The sequence below is a fragment of the Rhipicephalus microplus genome, chromosome 7 (assembly GCF_043290135.1).
Source record: "Rhipicephalus microplus isolate Deutch F79 chromosome 7, USDA_Rmic, whole genome shotgun sequence".
NCBI lineage: Eukaryota > Metazoa > Arthropoda > Arachnida > Ixodida > Ixodidae > Rhipicephalus > Rhipicephalus microplus.
This window is the reverse complement of record NC_134706.1, coordinates 164755588-164771071: the sequence shown is the minus strand read 5'-3', so window position 1 is coordinate 164771071 and position 15484 is coordinate 164755588. Positions and strand designations below refer to the sequence as shown.

At 47.4% G+C, this 15484-nt stretch overlaps 1 protein-coding gene across 5 annotated transcripts in view; it reads left to right on the top strand.

Moving 5' to 3' along the window:
* Positions 1-15484, top strand: part of LOC119180191 (uncharacterized) — a 218774-nt gene that overhangs the window by 146903 nt on the left and 56387 nt on the right. The window lies entirely within an intron of this gene.

Genomic DNA, 15484 nt, shown 5'->3' with positions numbered 1-15484 from the left:
CTGAAACACCACAGACGGGGAGAAAGTTTGCTGCCAAATGTGACATAGCGAAGTCAAAAATTGTTAAAAATTTGTCCGATATATCCTCAATACACCTGCGCAAGCTTAGGTAGTAATTTTTTCGTCGTCGTCTTTTTCGGAACTCGGCAAAGTGGAAAACAAAGTGGTAGAATGCGATAACGATGACACTCACCACAGCCAAATAATAAATGATACCTTGCTGGTTAACTATTAGATCAGTAGCTATCGTATTTTTTCAAGTTGTTTCTAAGATGTCTAACTTGCTACTTATAAAGTGCGTCTTCCCTAACACTAACGTATTGCACGCAGCAATGGACAACCTTCATATCCTAGATATAGGACACCAGGACTCAGTGGTTGTCAGACGTCTGAATGCATTCAGGTTAATCCAGATGCATAGCTCTTGTTATTCTAGTCGAGAAACCTGACCATATCACTTTTGTGATACGTATGGGGTGTCTAGTAGCAAGATAGTACGTAAGGAACTTTAATTGGTTTTATGAAATGTTATAATGGTGTGCGATTGAGCTAGAAGAAGACATCGAAGTGTAGCTCAATCAGCTTGCCCTTGCAAACATAGGCGGAATTAATTCCGGCACTGCAAAGCAAGATTCGGAAACTTTCTATGATGTGGCATCTTCCAAAGTGTTCAATAAGTAGGCGGCGGCCATTCTAATGCAAAGAAGAGCGATGTATCACGAGTGCAAAGGCTTGTTATTAGACAGTTTAGGCAGTGTAACTAATACGTGGTTGCTGTACTATGTTAGTTTCACAATGCTAACTTGCACTAAAAGTGTTAAATAAATAGATGTATTCAAATTCACTATTATTTTACTTTCACAACCACTAAACCCTGGTGTCCTATATATAGGACATGGAGCCTTTTTTTTTGTATACTGACGGGGTACTCAAGGGAAAAAAAAAACATTTTAGTGTTCTTGAGGCTCTAGTAACTCCAAAACAACGAGAAACAAAAATATCTGCTGGTAAAAAAAAAAATCCGGGGCTGAAAGGGTCAAAAAACAGCACTTTACATGTCTAGATCAAGGCGAAACGATCCAAAGTTGGCTAGACAAGTTCGAAGTTTGCGTGCTCGTACATTCTGAATTCGGCGACTGAGCGCCACCATCTTGGTGTTGTTTTCAAGCTGCTTTCTTTGTGCATTGTTTGACACGAAATGCATCAGGAACCATCAGTTGGCGGTTTGCGTCGAAAGCAAAACTTGGCACATGTAGTGTGTATATTTCGTCGGCCCATGCCTTGAGTGTTGTCACGTAACGCATCGATACCGTTTTCTTATTGGCTGAAGAAAATAGCCAGCGCTCAGCAAGTGCGGCCAACGTGAAAAAGCACTTAGCGTCAAGTCCACTGCGGAACGAAAATTTGGACTTCTCGGTGTCGACACAGAACAGGGGAACGTCAGCGACAGTGGAATGGAATTGACCATTTGTGGGAAAGCTACTGCGCATGAGCAGAAACAACACAGGTAGTGCCCTCTCCTGGCATTTTGGTTTTGGTTGGAAAACACGAGCCCGTCCAGCCACCAGTCATACATTTGTGTGCCGTGGTTCAGTGGCCCTGCTTTCGTAGTTTGGGCAAATATGTCAGCACACTCTGTGAGTTATTTTACTGAGAAAGGAGCATGAAGAGCTGGGCTGGATAGTCCATGTGTAGGTGCGAGAAAAAGCTGCAAAAGCTTCCGGTCATGGTGTGTGAGTGAAAGTGCCTTCTTCGTTCTTGTCTTGAGTTTTACTTGGTTTTTCTCGCATCTAAACTGAGAAATTAGCACTAACTTTGACAGGTTCCTCTCTACGAGGCTACCCGCAGATAAGAGTTGCTCAGATAATGGCATGTAGGATTACAGAGTGTTGGCGAATGAGGAGAAAAGCTCTATTGAAACAGAAGAGTGTGGGTCACGAATGAACATCTTCGGACCTTTTATATATCAGCGCTTCTAACATACTACCAAATACTGCCGTTAGTATGTAAGGATGCGCTCTCACGTACTGCGCCAACCAAGTTTGATACAGCAGTGCGGATCATTTAATAATCACAATTATGGAAGCTGCTTCCGTGGTCACTTTGTGTATAGTAAAAGAAACTCCTGTCATGGGAAAAAAGCGTAATGTTGCGTATTAGGAAAGTGCATAGTAGCCTAATGTTGCATATTAGGAAAGCGCATTGATGCATATTCATTTACATCATCGTTTGTTACATCGGTGATTTTGACTCGAGACGCTTTTATCAGGGTGTACTCACAAGCTCTACTTATATATAGAAACCTTTTCCGGCCAAGACAATCACAGTGTGTTCCAATGATGTGACCAGTATTACAGTGACGAACGCTGCCATTGTCACATAAACACCAGAACTCGCAGACAAGTCACCCTCACCAAAACTAGGTCATCGTCAATCATCGTTCCCATTTTTTCTTGAAGGTGCAGGTGTAATGAGCTTGGTGAACATTCGAGGTAGTGAAATGCAGGTGTCGCTTCACTTCGTTGTTGCTCAGGCTGAAACTCAAAAAATCCTTGTTCTACCCCATTTCTACCAACGTAAACGGAAAGTTTTCCTCCTCTATCATGTTTTTTTCAATAATAGGCACGTGTTTTCGGCCCTAAAGCAACAAAACAAACGCATGTGAACCGCTGAACACAGCTTTGTGCATTTTAGCTGGCAAACACATTTTCAACCAAAAACACAAGCGAAGCTTTCCTGTTGAAACGACAGGTCGTACTCACTTTTCTGCAAATGTGTTTCAGGGACGAACATGGAAAGCTGAATATGTCCCCGATAGAAGCTAGTAAAAGACGGTTAGAGTACCGTTGGCAGAAAAGTAGAGATAAAGGACAGAAATAGTGAAAAAAATGAGGTCACTTTGCCTGAAGGAGCAGAGAGGTGGAACACAATTTTATATTTTTCTTTTTCATAATAAGATTGATTTAGTCAAAGTAGATAAGGCATTAGCGCAACATAAAAATAGAGATTTCTTTTTGTTTTTTTCTTGCGAGCGTGGTGGCACACATGTCACTGCCCCGTTATAAAAGTAAACGCTCTTAGCATCCGTCTATTCATCCATTGTCAATTCTTCATCGTACATTTGAGCGTGTTTAATTATCTTCTCAGACTTATGACTTACGCCGACTGCGGCGACAGTGTTTAAGGAGCAAAGAAAAGAGTACGGACTTGTGATGAAACTTGTGATGGCATCCTCAATGAGTGATTTGCTTTACTGAAGGTGACTGGAGATTCATCATTAACGTCATTTATATATGCAACAAAGACCATGCAGCCAAGAATGCCATGAATAACAAGCTCATGGATAGGCCTCCCAACCTCAGCCATGGGGCACTGCACCGCGCGTTTTTCTCAGTCTTTCTAGCTAAAACCAGTCGCTCATCACCTTGCTCACGCCTTCTGACTGCTCTGTCTGAGAATGCTTACAAGCTCTGCACGTGCTGTTGTCTGGTTTCCCTGCTCATGCAGCATCACCTGTGACTTGCTCCGATGGTTTACGAAGATTTTTAAAAACATTTTCACGGTGTGAATCTCACCAGAACCCAGAGCAATTCATTGACAACCTTTGCGGGACCGAGCAATAATGTCGTCAAATACGATGTCGTTGAGCGAGTGCTATATATGTGCTTGTCGATGGTGAACAACCGTATACCTGTGACATTAAAAGTGAGGTGACTGTGGGAATTCTATGTATGTTACCGGTAAAATGCGCATTTGCTGCTGCAGTCGTGTCTTCTCGGAACTGTCAACAAACGACCACCACGCTTTCGCATGCATTTGTATATAGCATTCGGATTTCGGTTGCTTAGATGCCAAGCTTGTCGTGGGGCTCTAAGTTCATTAGGAGGTCAGCATGAAGAGCTTAAACTTACATCTGCCCTGTTTAGTCGCTGGCACCATTGCAATGCACAGTGTCGAGTTTCATGAGAGTTTGACTTTTGCCGAGGTTTATATCGGATGTTAACAACGTCGTATCGCGAGTTCAATGCCACCTTGGATTTTTTTACAGCTCCTGTGAAAGCATAATGATGCGCACAAAAAAACTATTTTATGTCCACTTCAAACATGCATGTTTCCTGCTGCGCATGTTTTATTTTGGACCACCATCCACGGCTGATCACGCAGCATGTTCACCGATTCGAATGTCGATTTGGTTGTTTTGACAGCTAGCTTGGTCTTTGTCATAATATTGTCACGAACAAAACAAGACCTGCCGCCAGGAGTTCACTTGAACCAGAGCAACGAAGATGTGTTCTTCTTCTTTTTCACGCCCAAAAACGCGTATGAGCCACAGTGGCTCGTTCATCAATGGTGGCATTACCCCCTCTCCCAAGAAGCATCGTCTCGATGCTGTACACTAAGGCAAAAAAATAAAAGAAAATTAGATGAAAATTAGCATGTGAGCAAAATGAATGGCGTAAGGCAGAATAACGTAGTTGGTTGTGGGGACAAAAGTTAAATGAGAAATAAGAAAAATAGGAAAAATGTAAGGAAAAGACGAAACAAAAAGAAAGATGCGAAGTTACCAATAAAGTCAGTCACTCACTGGCGATTCACAGCTGAAAAGTATGGTTTGAGACGTGAAACGTGAATGACTTCAGTTTGCGGGGTGAAACGGGAACGACTCGAATTGCCTTGTGGGAGAACCTCGTAAGTGACGTCGCTGAGACGTCGCACAACCTTGTAAGGGCCAAAGTAGCGGCGAAGAAGCTTTTCTGAACGTCCACGCTGTCGGATAGGGGTCCACACCCAGACTTCATCACCTGACTTAAAAATAACTTCACGGTGGCGAAGATTGTAGCGGCGCGCATCTGCGGTTTGGTGACGTTGAATACGGTGACGAGCAAGTTGACGGGCCTCTTCTGCGCACTGCGCGAATTTGGCGGAATCTGTGTGGTATATTCCTAAGTTGTCGGGCAGGAGCATGGCGTCGAGCATCGTCATGACGTCGCGACCGTGGATTAAGCGAAAAGGCGTGAAACCGGTACTTTCTTGAACAGCAGTGTTATACGCAAAAGTTACGTAGGGAAGTATGGTGTCCCAGTTCTTGTGATCGATGTCCACATACATTGACAGCATGTCTGCGATTGTCTTATTGAGTCGTTCAGTCAGCCCATTTGTTTGCGGGTGGTAAGCCGTTGTTTTACGATGTTCCGTGCCACTTAATCGCAAGACTTCCTGCAGCATCTCTGCGGTGAAAGCTGTCCCATGATCAGTTATGACGACAGCTGGAGCACCGTGACGTAAGACGATGCTGTTAACAAAAAATTGGGCGACATCTGCTGCGGTGGCTTTTGGAAGTGCCTTGGTTTCACAGTAGCGTGTTAAGTAGTCTGTAGCGACGACAATCCACCCGTTTCCAGACGAAGACGTGGGGAATGACCCCAGCAAGTCCATGCCAATCTGATGAAAGGGCGCCTTTGGTGGGCCAATTGGGTGCAGTAGCCCCGCTGGTCGTAAAGGTGGAATCTTACGTCGCTGACAGTCGCGACATGTGCGAACGTAGTGGTTCACAGTCTTCGCGAGACGTGGCCAGTAGTAGGAGCGTTGAATCCGTTGCAGCGTGCGCGTATAGCCGAGGTGTCCGGATGATGGCTCATCATGACACGCACGTAAAATGTCACCACGAAGCGTAGTTGGCACAACAAGCAGATACATAGCTTGTGTAGGATGAAAGTTCTTTTTATAAAGCACTCTATCACGGAAACAAAAGGAAGATAGTGAGCGCACAAAGCTTCGAGGAAGGTGGGAATTGCGTCCTTCCAGGTAGTCAATGAGCGGGATGAGCTCCGAGTCGTGACGCTGTAGCTCAGCTAAGCTGGTTGCTGATACGGCAGAAAGAAAAGTGTCGTCGTCTTTAAGGTCAGTGTTGGCATTTTCGACCGGTGCACGTGAGAGACAGTCGGCGTCGGTGTGTTTCCGCCCAGATTTGTGGACGATGGTGACATCGAAATCTTGTAGCCGAAGGGCTCCATCGTGCTAGACGACCTGAGGGATCTTTGAGATTCGCGAGCCAACAAAGGGAATGGTGGTCGCTAACTACCCTGAATGGGCGGCCATACAAGTATGGGCGGAACTTTGTTATGGCCCAGACAACAGCGAGGCATTCCTTTTCGGTTGCAGAATAGTTTTTCTCCGCTGGTGATAACGTTCTGCTCGCATAAGCGATCACGCGCTCTACGCCATTTTGCCACTGAACTAATACCGCTCCTAGTCCAACGTTGCTGGCGTCAGTGTGTAATTCCGTGTCAGCGCTTTCGTCAAAATGACCTAGTACAGGCGGAGCCTGGAGGAGGTTTCGGAGGTTGTCGAACGCATGGCACTGATCGGAACCCCAAACAAACGAGACACCGTCTTTTGTAAGCTTGTTGAGGGGTTCAGCAATCTTCGAGAAGTTTTTGACAAAGCGCCTGTAATACGCACAGAGCCTCAGAAATCGGCGTAGGTCGCGCTTATTTGTGGGCACGGGAAAGGCGGCAACGGCGCGGGTTTTCTCGGGATCTGTGCGGATGCCAGCATGGCTCACAACGTGACCAAGGAACTTCAGTTCTTCATATCCAAAATGACATTTGTCGGGTTTGAGAGACAACCCCGCTGTTCTAATTGCCTGAAGAACTGCATGAAGGCGTTGGACGTGTTGTTCAAACGTGTCTGCAAAGACCACGACGTCATCAAGGTAAACAAGACATGATTGCCATTTGAGCCCCGTGAGAACCGTATCCATCATTCTTTGAAAAGTAGCTGGCGCTGAGCATAGACCGAAAGGCAACACTTTAAACTCGTACAGACCGTCGGGAGTAATAAACGCCGTCTTTTCGCGGTCGCGCTCGTCTACTGCGATTTGCCAGTAGCCGCTACGCAAATCCATGGAGGAAAAATATTTAGCGTTGCGTATACGGTCCAACGAGTCATCTATCCGGGGTAGAGGATAAACGTCCTTTTTGGTGACCTTGTTCAGTTTACGGTAATCAATGCAAAAACGCAACGTACCATCCCTCTTCTTTACTAGCACAACTGTCGAAGCCCAGGGACTGGTCGATGGCTGAATGACGTCGTCCTGAAGCATCTGCTGGACTTGGTCACGTATAGCATCTTGCTCTTTTTGCGACACCCTATAGGCATGTTGTCGGATGGGTCTCTCAGTAGGTTCCGTGATGATACGATGTTGAGCAAGTGGTGTCTGTTTAACCTTTGACGTAGTGGCAAAGCAGTCTTGAAATGAGCCGAGTATACGCAAAAGGCTTTCTCGTTGAGCCGAAGGTAGTCTCTCGTTTACGTCGAGAGTGCTCACGAAGGCCTCGTCAGGGTGGCCATTCGATGAAAATGAAGCTAACGTAGACGGACCATCGGCATCGGCAAGTTCTTCACAATATGCAATGGCAGTGTGTCTCGTTAGGTGGCGATATTCGTCGCTGAAGTTCGTGACCAGCAGGTGAGCATGCCTATTGCTAGGCTGAATGATTCCTCGGGCAACACAGATTTGTTGTGAAATAAGGAGAGACAAATTGGCCTCTGCAATTACTGCGTCAGACAAGTCCTGTCCTAATTCTACTTTGACAAAGAGGCTGCTTCGAGGTGGGAGAGTCAGAGAATCGTCGGTAACACGGGGCGCTCTTTTCCGGAATTGCGTACTGTCAGTTTGAGCGCAAAAAGGATCCTCGAACGACACAAGTAATTCACGGAGGTCGATGACGGCGTTGTATTCACGAAGGAAGTCCATTCCTAGAATAACTGGCCGAGAGCACACGCGCAATACGAGGAAAGAGCCCGCAAATGTTGACGTACGTATTCGAATGCGTGCCGTGCACATACCAGTAGGCGTCGCCAGATGGCCACCTGCCGTGCGCAACTGAGGTCCTTGCCGAGGCCTGGTAACCTTCCTCAGTTCAGATGCCAGTGTTGCGCTCATTACGGAATAGTCGGCACCGGTGTCGACGAGGGCGTTAACAGCATGATTGTCGACGAAGACGGCAATTTCGGCAGAAACAATCTTTTTGCTGTCGGAGAACACTGCAAAACCGGAATCGCCCTCGTCCGGTCGTTGCGTCGAAGGAGGGTCTTTTACAGTTCGCCGGGCCGCGACTTCACCCCCAGAAGTCGCCGTTCCTAGTTTCCCCTGCGGGGACTTGGTGACCGGCTCCTGAAAGGAGCGGAAGACGATGAGGGCAAACTGGGTGACGTAGACCGCCGAGGCGATGGTGATCTCGACTGGTGGTGCCGAATAGCCGAAGGAGTACGTTGGCCCGTGAAATAGTCTTCAATTTCGCGGGGGCGCTCACCGTAGCGCGGGCATCGAGCATCAGGGTGGAAGCCGCGGAGACCTAGTTGCCGGTATTGACAGTTCCGGTATACGTGACCCGCTTCGCTACAGTGATAGCAGAGTGGACGGTTATCCGAGGTGCGCCACGTGCTTGCCTTGCTACCACTTTGTCTTGAGATAGACGCCGGATAGGTGGGTGGGCTTGAAAACCTTGAGCCGAGAGGTGGGCTTGAAGCAGTGTCGTGAAATGGCTGCATAGCCTGGTACCTTGGCCGCATAGCAGTATCTGTAGCCAGTGGCGCAGGGGATCGCAATGCCGCTGCGTATGTCAGGACTGGGGCCTCGGGAATCGACGGTGCGATTGGGGCTAGGGGTGTGACGGCCTGCCGGACTTCTTGTCTGATTACATCCGCGAGGGCTGACAGAGGTGGATGGGATCCCACAGCCTGCAGCTGTCGCAATTCGTCCCGAACGATACTTCGAATGAAGTCTGCGAGGGTCTGTCTCTCTCTGTCCGAGCCGATAGAGCATGTGGTGGCCGAGATCTGGCGTTCGTATTGTGACGACCGCTGCTGCAGCGTACGTTCCATCATAGCTGCCTCACTGATGAACTGGGCGACTGTCGTCGGTGGATTGCGCACGAGCCCAGCGAAAAGCTGTTCTTTTACTCCGCTCATCAAATGGCGCACCTTCTTTTCCTCAGGCATGGCAGGGTCCGCGCGCTTGAAGAGTCGAAGCATGTCCTCGACAAACATGGATACACGTTCGTTCGGCCGTTGGTTTTTGCTGGATATGGCTTGTTCGGCCCTCTCCTTCCTTTCGGTGTTGCGATAGGCGTCACAGAGCTGTCGGCTAAACTCTTGCCATGTTGCAAAGGAGCCCTCGTGGTTCTCGTACCACGTCTTCGCAGAATCCTCCAAGTAGAAGTAAACTCGGCGCAGCTTGCGAACATCGTCCCATTCGTTGATACTGGCAACCCGATCAAAGTGGTCTAGCCAGTCATCAACATCCTCGAAGATGTCTCCATGGAACGGCTTTGGTGTCTGTGGCACGTGAAAAACATGGGCGAGAAGAGAATCATGGCCATCGCTGGTTTGGACTGCCTGGCTTGTCATCGCAGTTGCCATCTTTCTGGTTGTCGATGCCAAGGGACCAAATTCAGGGGGTAACCCACGCAGGCGGCGGCTGATTCTTGCTCTGGGGGATGTAGCTGTCTCCACGATGGCCGACACAGCCGAAGTACACGTACCCAGCGTCTCCACCAGTAATGTCACGAACAAAACAAGATCTGCCGCCAGGAGTTCACTTGAACCAGAGCAACGAAGATGTGTTCTTCTTCTTCTTCACGCCCAAAAACGCGTATGAGCCACAGTGGCTCGTTCATCAATGGTGGCAATATAATACCCACTAGGATCAAGCATGTTTTTGGTTACGCCAAGATTTGCTCCTGATAATCGTGTCTGATTTCGCGAAACCATCGGAAGTTTTATTGCTGCCGTGGTTCTTTTTTCAACTCATTGTCATAGCGCCAGCAATATATGACCCGCAGCTCGGGCACATGCAAGAATATGATGTTTTACATGCAAAAACCATGACACCATTAGGAGGCACGCTGTGGTGCTGAACTTCATATTAATTCCGGCCGCCTGAGGTTTTTTTTAATGTGCACCTAAATATATTTGAAGTGTAAGGTGTGAGGACAACAACGAACAGAGGGTGCGCACACACCGAATGCCACTTTTGTTTACATTGAGCGTCATACCACCGTACGCTTAAAATATGCAAAATGCAACTCGCCCTCTCTGCCATTCCTACACTTAAATCTTAGCACAGCGTGACTACAGTTCGCTCCAATATTAATGCAGCTGGTGTATGCGGGAACTGTACTCACGACTTCGATGCTAGCATCACAACATTTCAGCCTGCTAGCTTATCGGTGGGTGTTCCTTGCAAGACCTATATGTATAAACGCTCAGTGCAAACACGCACCTTTGAATCTGTTTACATTGAGCGGTGACGAGAAGTCTACAGCCCGCAACAGAATAAAACACTCGCAGAGTTGTCTCGGAAAGCCAGTGCCTAATCTCGAAATGTGCAGTGGTTGTCTATTTGCTGTAGCTTCAGTTTACAAATGCACTTCCCTTTCATATTAGTCGGGCGAACACGTTTTACCCTGGTAATAGTCGGTAATACTGTGCACTACAAAAAGTTCTTCAAAGTGACAAGACTGCGGAAGTATCGACGAACTGCCATAATCCACTAATGACGTCATTGCTCCTCGCATTGCTCCTCGCATTGCTTGCATCGGAAACGGTAGAACTTCACAGGTAGTTTTCAGCTCTGAGACATTTTTAAACTTTTGTGGCATTTCACAATGCAGTAGGAGTGTGTGCCTGCTTTCCAGAATGACGAAGGAGCAGCGCTCACAGCATGCGAAATCTGAGATAAAAGCCCCAAGGAACACGTTTTCCGTGCGCACAGCGGAAAAACCAAGACAGCGCGGCCCATCCAAGCGACCAGAGTTTTGCCCTCTCTACGCTAGGTCCGCAAACGGTGCTGCACTAACTTGAGCCTGTCTTCCTTATAGGCACAAGCCTACTGGGGACACTGCCTACAGTCCTGGTCAGCTATGAAGTGTAGATTCAAGCCCATGTCATAGCAAGAATTCAAATAATGTTATTTTTTCCCCTTTTTTATTTTTGTGACCTTGACCTTGATGCAAATAGTGACAGCAAGGACCACATAGGCATGTCATTTTTATGCACAGTGTACACATACTAGCTGAAAAACAACTGTGAAATGTCTGGTAGCGGCTTTCTCGCACTATTTTCAAGGACTATGTATGCTAATACAGCAATCTTTTCAGGTTTCTATGACGTAGTTGTAACATATATGGCATTATCTTGTTTCTGAAAGGCAAAGCTACATAGTGATGCTAATTATACAGTTATGTCGCATTACCACATCAATTTATCGGAAACTAAAACTTCATACATTTTTCTCAGTTTCATGTTCTTAGACATAACATGTAGCCTTACTTATTGATATGTTTTTATTGACTCACAATATTAAGTTTCATACAAATGTGTTTGTATTGAATAGACCTGGCCAACGATCCTATAATTTTCTTCTATCTTGTTCACCATATTGTAATTCAGGATGATTGTATACAATAAGTAAAAGAAAATTTTCACTTATGTTTCTATCCATTTGAAGTTTGTTACAATAAAATTAGACTCATTGTCTATACCAGCTCTCTGGCAATATAGATATATACAGTCGAGCCCACTCATAACGAACCTGAGCGAGACGCGGCATCCGTTCGCTGTAGCCTGAAGTTCGTAGTAAATGAAACACAGCTTTTAAAAAAGTTGCGAGTGAAAACACAAACTTTTTTTGCTCCAAAAAGTCCGTGATGCGCGTGTTTCGAAGAGCAGAAACGATAAGGGTGGTGTCGAGTTCATTTAAAACGGCAGGGTCCTTGTTCGCCCGGGCCGGTGGCATAAGCTGCATGAGGCACTGGCTCCAAAGTTTCGGCGTTCTCGCAATCCGCGATAAAGAGAAGGGAGGATGCGACAGGAGGGCGACCTTGAAAACCAAAACACACGGGAAGGAGGCAGGTTGGGTAGCTTGCTTGAAAGGTTCGCGAAACTCGCACGTAGAAAAGCTTGGAAAGAGTGCCTGCGCGTGCAGAAGTCAAGGCATAGCCGCCTGGATTGGTGCGCATGGCGGTGTTCAAAGAATCGGCGGCCGTGGTCAAAAAATCGTTTTGTTGCACCGGCAGGTTTGCGTGGCCTCACGAACTTCGATATTTCGCAATTCGCTCTGCACGAATTAACCAAATTAACAACCGTTTTCGCGCTTCCGCAGGCGCCCGGAAGGCATGCTGAGTTGAGTGCGGAGTGAGTGAGAACAAGTCCTAAACAGGAAACGAATCGCAAATTATCAGAGTCGGTGGGGTAACGTACGCGCATGCACTAGACGCAGACTATCGGATACAGTCGGTGGCCGACGATGTTGGCACATGGTCTGGTCACTCCACGCTGGCGACGCCAACGACAGTACCAGTGATCAAAAACAGGCTAGATGGCCGACGGGTCTTCGAAAGATCAGTGGCAGTGTGAAAGGGGGGCCTCGTCTGGTGATGCGGGGTGCTCTGAGTAGCGGGGGAACAAAGGACAGAGGGGTGCGTAACAAATAGCAGTCAGGCCATGGAAGAAGGCAACAAGTTTGCTTTCTCCATGGTTTGGGGAGAGCGGCAACTAGAGGGTCGCGGAGGCAGGGTCGGCGTTTAACAATAAGAATGTATGGGCACGTCGCCGATGCCAGATCGATGGTCAAAATTGGTTTCCCTGGAAGTCGGCAGACAGCTGACTCAATTCGCTGTAACCGATTAGCGGTGCTCGGAGATGTTCGTTGTAAGTGCGATTTTGTGCCATTGAACCAATTTATATTTTCACCGTCACGCGGAAATTGTTCGTTTTAAGTGGGGCCGTTATATGTGGGCTCGACTGAACTTTGTTTTTCGGTTTCACATAATTAAATTGCCAAAAGCCACGAAATAACTGTGCAAATTTCATATCATAGAAGCTTAATATCTTCTGGTTTAATCCAGCCATCTAAAATCTACTTAGTGATTTGGAACCTGCAGAAGAAACTGAACAAGTTTATCAAGTGTCATTCAATTCAGACATTAAAAATAAAAGTCTTTTTCAAGGCTCGTGCCTCCCCTTAACACGCCATGTAGAACCTCCCACGTTTAAGCAGTATTTTATATACCACTTTCGTGGCACACATGACATAGCTTTCCGCATGCTTCATTCTGCAATCGCTGCATAGGGATTCATTTGCTCCGTTGCTTGATCATAATCCGGCAGGCTTTCAAAGTGATGAAAAAACCGCCTGAACACCATGCCTATTTGCCATTTCTTGCATGTTGTGACTGACATAGTGCATATTGTCACGGGGTCGCGACGTGGAAGAAGGGAGCAGTTGCAGGTCGAATAGTAAACTGTTTATTTGAGCCGAACTTTTGGCCACGTAAAAGGAAAATCGAATTACAGCAAGTCATTGGCACTAATAGTGGCGAGCAGAGCGTCAGCTGTCGATCAACTGACGAGCGGCGAAGAGTGTCGGCATTTATACCCTTGCCATTGAATGTTCTAGCGTTATCATTAGTGGCGATGTAGGTTCCCGAATAATCTGTGACATTCCCGAAGTGGGCGTAATTTTAACAAAACGATCTACTAAAGCCTCGAAGCTTCTCAAACACAATAAACGCAGTTTGTGCTGAGCGTAGTGTAACAGAATCATAACAAAACTTGAGAAAAGGAACGCGGCATTGCCCCCCCTCAGAAAAAGGCATCGCCCCGATGCTTTAACAAAGACGAAGGTACAATAATAAACACAATAAACAATAAGTACAGCAGCAACAACAAAATAAAGTCCTTAGGTTCGCGCATGGAATGGCTTGAAGCGCACTACATGGACGACTTCAGGTCAGAGCAAGGCGCCGTTGAGAGTTCGTAATGCTGTCGGAAACAATCACGTAGTCGAGTGGGCCGAGACGTCGAACTACTCTGTACGGTCTGAAGTATCGTCGCAGAAGTTTTTCACTGAGCCCACATCGGCGTATCGGCATTCATACCCAGACACAATCTCAGGCTGGTACTCAACGAAGCTTCCTCGAAGATTGTAACGGAGGCTGTCAGTCACCTGCTGATTCTTGATGGGCAGGCGGGTGAGTTGACGAGCTTCTTCTGCACACTGAAGGTAGGCGGTGATGTCGTGTTTCCCTTTGTCAGTGACGTTTGGAAGCATAGCGTCGAGCGTCGTTGCCAGGCTCCTTCCGTGGACCAACTTGTACGGCCTCATCTGCGTCGTTTCTTAGACGGCCATATTGTACGCGAAGGTCACGTACAGAAGGATTTCATCCCACGTCTCGTGCTCGACGTCGACGTACATAGCCAGCGTATCAGTGATGGTCTTATTAAGAGGTTCGGTGTGGCCGTTGGTCTGTGGATGGTAGGCGCTGGTGCGGTGGTGACTTTTTTTACGGTACCTCAGGATCGCCTGAGGTAGGTCTGTTGTAAAGGCTGTACCTCTATCAGTAATGAGGACCTGTGCAGCTCGGTGATGCAGAACAATGTTCTCGATGAAGAACCTTGCTACCTCAGAGGCACTGCCTTTGGGGAGGGCCTTTGTTTCGGCGTAGCATGTGAGGTAGGCAGTAGCTACAACGATTCATTTGTTCCCGGAATTCAACATTGGGAATGGCCCCAGCAAGTCCATGCCGATTCGTTGGAATGGCCGGCGAGGTGGCTCGATGGGCTGGCCTAATCGGCGGTGTCTTTCGTCGCTGACAGTCGTGGAGGTCCTGACATAGCGAGTCACTTCAGTGGAAAGTCGTGGCTCGTAGTACTTTTCTTGTATTCTTGCGAGCGTAGGGGAAACACCGAGATGTCGAGCTGTTGGGTCATAATGTAGAGCCTCGAGTACTTCTGGTCTCACTGCTGAAGAAACCATGATAATGTCGTCGGCTCGAAGGGGCATAAGTTCTTCTTTAAGAGAACTCTTCCCAAAAAGAACGACTCCAGTCCTCTCTTAAAAACATTTAGAACAGTCGTGCTGTTACCCTCAAGGTATTCCACAAGACTTCTGAGTTCCAAGTCAGCTCGCTGTGTCTCGGCGAAGTTGTCGGCAGTTATTGTTCCTAAGAAGCTGTCGTCATCCAGGCCGTCGGGCAGCGGTGGTATGACAGGGGCACCAGACAAGCAGTCCGCGTCAGAGTGTGTTCTTTTAGACTTGTAAACGACGGTCACGTTGAAGTCTGAGGCTCCATCATGCGAGGCGACCCGAAGTGTTTTTCAAGTTGGCTAGCCAACACGAGGCGTGGTGGTCGCTCATAACTTTGAAAGACCTGCCGTATAGGTAGGGGTGAAAATTTTACGCTTCCCAGAGGATGGCAAGGCACTCCTTTTCGGTTGTGGAATAGTTGGCCTCGGCTTTGTATAGTGACCGGCTAGCATAGCTGATGACTTTTTCCACGCCGCCAGTTTTTTGCACAAGGATGGCGCCGAGTCCTATGCTGCTTGCATTAGTGTGTACTTCTGTTTCGGCATATTCGTCGAAATGCGCAAGTATTGGGGGTGTTTGGAGGCGTTATTTAAGTGCCTGAAATGCTTC